The sequence below is a fragment of the Salvia miltiorrhiza genome, chromosome 3, assembly GCF_028751815.1.
Source record: "Salvia miltiorrhiza cultivar Shanhuang (shh) chromosome 3, IMPLAD_Smil_shh, whole genome shotgun sequence".
Classification (NCBI taxonomy): Eukaryota; Viridiplantae; Streptophyta; class Magnoliopsida; order Lamiales; family Lamiaceae; genus Salvia; species Salvia miltiorrhiza.
This window is the reverse complement of record NC_080389.1, coordinates 50,668,224-50,675,302: the sequence shown is the minus strand read 5'-3', so window position 1 is coordinate 50,675,302 and position 7,079 is coordinate 50,668,224. Positions and strand designations below refer to the sequence as shown.

At 34.6% G+C, this 7,079-nt stretch overlaps 1 long non-coding RNA gene across 1 annotated transcript; it reads left to right on the top strand.

Annotated features, from left to right (window-relative positions):
- Positions 1–573: 573 nt before the first annotated feature.
- LOC131014175 (uncharacterized) lies at positions 574–4,120 on the top strand. Its single transcript, XR_009098093.1, has 3 exons — positions 574–1,165; positions 3,276–3,335; positions 3,835–4,120. It is a non-coding gene; the product is annotated as an uncharacterized LOC131014175 (long non-coding RNA).
- Positions 4,121–7,079: the final 2,959 nt, after the last annotated feature.

Sequence of the window (7,079 nt, the reverse complement as noted above, 5' to 3'; positions counted from 1 at the left end):
TCTCCTACCAAGGGGATAACTAGGTTTGGTGTCAAGGGAAAACTTAGGCCCCGATTCGTAGGACCTTATGAGATTTTGGATAGAATAGGCCCAGTAGCCTATAGGTTGGCGTTACCGCCAAGTTTTGAAAACGTTCACAATGTTTTCCACGTATCACAACTCAGAAAATACGTTTTCGATCCAAAGCACATAATCCACCAAGAAGAGATGATCCTTTGCCCAGACTTGAGCTATGAAGAGAGACCAGAGGCCATTCTAGATCGAAAAGTACAACAACTCAGGAATAAGGCAATCACATCAGTGAAAGTCTTATGGAGACACCACGGACAAGAGGAAGCCACGTGGGAGCTTGAAGACAAAATGAAGGAGAAATACCCCGAATTGTTTTAGAAGAAATATGCAAATTTCGGGACGAAATTTTTGTTAAGAGGGGTAGTATGTAGTGACCCGCTCTTTTATATATTTTAAATCTAGTAATGAGTGTTTATTTTTGTTCATCAGTGAATGAAAACGGTTTTTATCCTAATATGAATTCAGCTTATGATTCTGAATTTATATTGTTAAAGCAGTCAATGATATTATTTCAGAGTTATAACTGACTTAGCAAAGTCACGTTATTTATTTAAGCAAGATGAAATTAGATTTTATCTTTATTCAAGTCGTGATTTATTTCTGACTCGTGAGTTAATTAAATCTGCGGATTTAATTTAAATATTAGAACAACAAACGAATTAAATCTACGGATTTAATTTAGATTCATTTTATAATTTATCGATTTAAGCGAGAAATCACATGTCGAAATACGAGAATTATTTAAATAAACAGTATCAAGCAGATACGAGCACGCGATCCATCTTACAGTTACAGAATCACCGAGACAGAGAAAATACATCAATAATTCTCCTCTACATTTTTTTTTCTTTCTTTTTCTTCTCTTTTTCTTTCCATTAATTTTGTTCCCCACTTCATTTTACCACTAAATCTACTTTTTGACTTTCACCACCATTTTCCCCACCACTTTCACCACCATTTTCTCCACTACTCAATTATGCAACAACACATATTGTTCCAGCCATCAAGTGTTTTCTTCCCTCACCAAAACGTGTAGAAGAAGTTGAGAAAGGGAGAGAGAGTTTCCTCCAACTCCAAATTGTAACTTGAAGAGGTATATACTAAGCTTCTTTATTTTGAATTCGGTTGCATATCATCCAAACGGTTCCCAAAAATTCTCAAATTAATTGTGTATCATCTTTCATACGTTTTCTATATTTTGGTAAAATTTCAGAATATTTAGAGCTCGCATGATTTATTTATGAATTTGTAAACATCACTGCCCATCTGGAATACATTTTTGGTAAACAATCTTTGGGAGATCATAAGTAAAGTTTCAATCGGTGAAAACCTTTGAAACTTGAATATGTCACTCTAGACTCCCGTATCTTTCTTTTGACATCGGCCTCACCATTTTTGAGTAAGGGAAACAACCGGTATAAATTCTTGAAATCTAGTTCTTATTCCATGTACCATCCAGTAGATTTTACAAACCTACGACTTTGAGGTGGAAAAGGCCGACTTAAATATTTGATTCTCAAGCCTATCTTTCTACTGAATATTCACTGACATGTTGGGAACTTACTTGTTCAGTTTTAGAATTTTTGGTGAAGCCTAAAGTGGTTTTTCCGATTTATGTTCTGAATTTGCCAAATTTGAACTCTTTTTGTGCACTGAACTTTAGATAGTCATATCTTCCAAACCATGAAGGTTCTTAGAGTAAATCCAACTGGAGAGTGTTATGATCTCTCCCTAGTTTCCAGATTGACCTTTGGGGTTCCCAGTGGAGTTTTGTAAAGGGAGATATGAATTTTTAAAGAAAGCCCACTGACTTGGTTGTAATCTGGAAATATGAAATTTTCAGATTTTTGCTTGTTAAATACCCATCTTTGAGAGGGCATATCTTGCTCGTTTGAATTGTTTTTCATTCGATTCAAATTGGAGAATTATCCTTGAAATGTCTAGTTTCCAGAATGTCTTTTTGAGCCTCATTTGGAGATCCGAGGTAGATTTGGTGTCTGTTGTAAAACAAACCCTTAAGAGCTCAAGTTGTTGAATTATTTTCTATGTATCAAAGTTTATTTTAAAGGATGTTTCGTGAAAGATTTAGTATATGTGCGTAACAAGTTTGGGACTATTTATTTTAAATGAGGTCCGTTATTTATTTAAATTATGATGGACTTTTAATGAATATTTTTGGGATTAAACTCTTATTTCTTGATTTATATAAATTATTTTAAGGACTTATAAATATGAATTTCGTAGGCCTACTGACTTACTGTGATCGACGGTTTGTTGATGTCTAACAGCTTTGAAAATTTTATAGCAAGTCCCTACATGAGTCTTGAGTACCCTGGTAAAATTTCAAGCCATTCCAACTTCGTTTGATACTTCTTTAAAATGCGAAACCTAAACTGCACATTACTACCGAGAATTTCAGAGAACAGATGAAAGAGTCATTTATTTCAGTAGCTTCCTGAGTGATCTAGCTTTCCAAATTTTTATGGTATTAACCTTATTGTGTTAGCTAGATATCCACCAAAGTTGAGCCCAGTTTGACAACGTTTACTATTTTTCAAAAATCCAAGTTTTCGATTGTTCAAAACTACCGAACATGGTAGATCGTGGTAAAAACGTCATATCTCTCAAACCACTTGGAGTTTTCGACTCTACTTTTTTTTATATGAAACTAGACTCGAAGATCTTTCTTTCGGTATGAGTCTCGAGTCCAGGCGATGTCGGAGTCAGAACAGATTAAATTTTGAAGTTGAGTCAGTGTAAAAACAGAGCATGTTTTGATGATGTTTGATTGTGATTCTTATGTGCCTTATGTTGAGCCTTTTTATTTTATTTTATTTTTTTTTAAATTTTATAACATTACTTGTTCTTATTTATTAAGCCCGATTAATTATGAGATTATAAAGCGAATAAGTTGAAGTATTTATTTTCTATTGACTACGAGGAGCAAGGTTTATTTAATTGGCGGATTAGAACACCCTAAGAGAACGGATTAATTTTTATTAATTATCCGGCTTCATGAGACGAAACTTAGTTTTTATTTAAATCCGATAGCTTGGATTAACAATAGAAATTCCCTGATTATTATTTCAGAATAATAATTCATGCATAAGGATCATGCATAGTTAAATACACATTCTCATTTGAGGATTTTTTTTTTATTCGAGCAAATATCTTATATATGTACATATATTCTCGTAATAAAGGTCAAGGGCGAGATTGATAATCTGTTGAGGAGCTTTTGTATCACAGAAAATTACTATCAGGTGGGCATTACTTTCATATATATCAAATGAGTTTAATGTTATGTTTGAACAGTTATTTCATTGCAAAATCTTTGAACTGAAAATTATTTCAACTGTTGTCTTGCCATAAATGTTTCAATGTTTGGTATGATATCTATCTGATGTTATGAAATCGAATTCGGGTCCTGAGCAGTTGATAGCTATCCTGCCAGGGCTAGTGTACACCAGTGACCGTGAGTCATCTAGCGGGTTGGCCGGTCAAGTGACCGTGAGAGGTGGCCACCTCTCCGGCACACAGTTCTAGATATGATAGATTACAAGAGAACTTAGACTGCAGTCGAACTTTAAGAATCACAAATGAATTTAGTAAGCTTGGGCCTTTTAGCGAAAAACTCCCTTGCTGTACTGTTTATGATGGCATGACAATTTACAGTTTTGAAGCATGTATTTTTATACTTAGGCATACGTGCCCACTGAGTACTTTTGTACTCAAGCCCTGCATATATTTCTAAATGTGCAGGTTGAGCAGCTGCCGATGGTGATGAAGTGACGAGCGGGACTCTTTTGTTTTATTATGTATTAATGAACTCTAGGGTTACATGTCTTCATACATGTAATCAGAACCTTATTCCGCTGTGTACTCAGAAGTTTTATGTTATTTTGGATAAGTCGGAGTTATCCGAATTTACTAGTTATTTGAGTCTATACGACTAAAACTCCGTTATATTATAAATATCCATGGTGTTAACATTGATGAAATACGATCCTTTCTTGTTTGATTATTCCCCTTTCTACCCCGCTTCTAATCTCCCTCTATTAGTCACGGTTTCCCCGGCTTAATTATCCTTAATTAGGACCGGTCGTGACATTCACCACGCCGCCGCCTCAGCACGGCCACCGCCAACTCACCAAACCGGATTTCGACAGGCTCACCGGCAAATCCTCTCTCTTCTCCACCTCCAAAAGGCCGCAGCTCAAAATTTCGGTCTACTCCGACCGCCGCGGCGCTACCTGTGGAGTCAGCTCCGGCCGATTGCGGCGAAAAATCGCCGTGCCGCTGGATGTGGTGGCGCTGGTGGCGTGCGGCGGCCACGCCGCCGTCAGGGGCACGGAGGATTTGTTCTTGGATGAGAGCGACGCCGCCGAGGGCGGCTTGCTTTTGGTGGTGTGTTGAGGTTTTGAGCCCTAGATTTTGAATTTGGGGGAATTCTTTTGGTTGCGATTTTTTTTTTTTTATGCCAGCAACAATTGTTGTATTGAATTTCATGGTGTTTGTAGCAATTCTTGGTTTGAATTGGAGTTATTCATTTTTATTGTATCCAACTTCCAATCATTTTTTTTAGTTATCAATTTTTTTTATTTGAGTTATTCATGTTCATATTTTAGTGGTGGATCGACGGATTAATTTTTTTTATCCGAATCAAGTTGATCGTTCAGTTATTTCGATTCGGTTAAAAAACTAGTACTTTTTTTCCAATTTAATTGTTTAAATCCAATGAAGAAATTGATGAAAATCATGCAATTTTGTACAAATGTTCTTGAATTCACAACCAAGTTTATGAATTCACAACTGAATTATCGGCATTGGTTGTGAATTCACAATTGAAATAGTGTTGATTGTGAATTCAAGTTTTATTGGTTGTGAATTCACAACTTGAAAAAATGTTGGTTGTGAATTCAAGCGAATTCACAACTAACACTATTTATAGTTGTGAATTCAAACTTTAAAACTTGAATTCACAACCAATACTTGTTATTCAATTGTGAATTCGAGTTTTAAAGCTTGAATTCACAACCAAAATAAATTTTGGTTGTGAATTCACTGGTTGTGAATTCGTGGGTATTTGTAAAAATTTTATATGTAAGGGTATAATGGTAAATGTGGGTATTTTTTTAAGTTTTTATATTAGTGGGTAAAATTTATTTTTACTATATAAAAGTGGCTATTTTCAAAATCCACTCTATTATATATCAAATTAAAGGTCTTTTTATTATCTTTCATTCAAGACGTATATTACATATATATTTTATTCATAACATAAGGTTCTAGAGAAAGTTGATTTTGAAGCAACATGGTTTTTCTAGCTTCATTTTTTTATGAACCCTTTTTTTTTCGTTTCGCCTAGGGTCCTCAAAATCTTAGGACCAGCCCTGATCTTTAGATATCCTAAAATTTCAATTTATCAAAATAAATAAAAGATTAATCTTATTATTTTTACCAATCAAGGTTAATCTTTGAAAGTAAAGGTCCCCAACAAATTTAAGTCTATAATTGATGAATTTGTTGGGCCGGTTGATGTCCTATTGATAATGACTCACTTTCTTTTTTTATTTGTCCTATTGATAATGATCTATTTCAAAAAAGGAAATCACCTTCTCTTACAAAAGTTGTGGAATCCACTATTTTCTATCATTTTTATCTTTTAATCAATTTTCTTCTTAATAACCGTGTCAAACAGAAATAAGCCATTATCAATGAGACGGAGGGAGTATTAGAAATTAAATATAGATAATATTATGAACTTCATAAACATTTTGTAAGATGTAAAACTTAGCCAAAAACATTTAATATATAAAAATTAGGTATAAAAGTTTATACTAAAAGTGTTGATGAATGCCCACTTGTGTAATTGAGGTGGGCTGGTTTCCATCTCCATTCGAGATTCATGCATGGGAACTAGCTAGATGATGAATTTTGTTTTACGTAGAAAATTATAGTGGATTATTAGTTAAATATATGGTAGGACCGACCAATTCAATTGGGCCACGTACGTACTCGCCGTTGTAATCTGGTACTAGTAAAATCAAGATTGAACTCTTAGCTGTTGCAATTTTATTTGATTAACTAGTACGTCCATTCGTGCGGTGCACGACGAAGATCGACGACGAAGATCGAAATTAAACGATATATTTAAACAAATAAATATAAATATTAAAAAGAATCAAAATATAAACTAACACAAAATATGTTTTAAAAATAAAATAGAATAAAATAATTCACATCAATAACTAAATAAAATCTTGAATTTGAAAATATAATTTTTCAATTTTGTATAAAAGTGTAATGATAATAGGGCAAATGATTTTTAATACCCACTTTTATAATATATCTATCAAATCTACCCACCCCTATAAAACATCTATGAAAAATACCCACTTCATAATGAAATACCATTCCTACCCTTATACTTAATCTTTCTTAATAATTTTGATTTGGCTTAAATGGTATATAGGCTGGAAACTTTCCTCGTGCCCGATAGGTTACTTCGGTAAACTGGGTCTGGACTGTGAGACAACGCCACGTACTATTAAGCAAAAACAGTTTAAAACAGTTAGATCTCGCGCTTCTCAAAATGGTATCAGAGCGGGTTTTTATAGAGGAATTATGTAATTTTTAATTTATTTTATGATTAACCTATGTGGGAGGAGACTCCACTGAAAATTATGGATCCGGACGAGTGTCCGAGATGTGTACCATACAGGAATTCTCTACAACATGTGGAGAGTGAAACCACCCGTCTACTTGACGGACTCAATTGGAATAATCGAGCCCTCGTTACCAACTTACGACGAGGAGAAGATGTCGAGATTATTCGTGATATTATCACGAGTATACAATTCTACCATGAGAACCTCATGGGACTTGCCGCAACCAGAACGACGATTGAACGAACCAGAGACGAGGCCCATCAGTCGCACGATTGATGGAACCAAAAGACAAGGCAGGAGTAGCTTTTCCAAGCTACCACAAGATCGAGCCAAGCT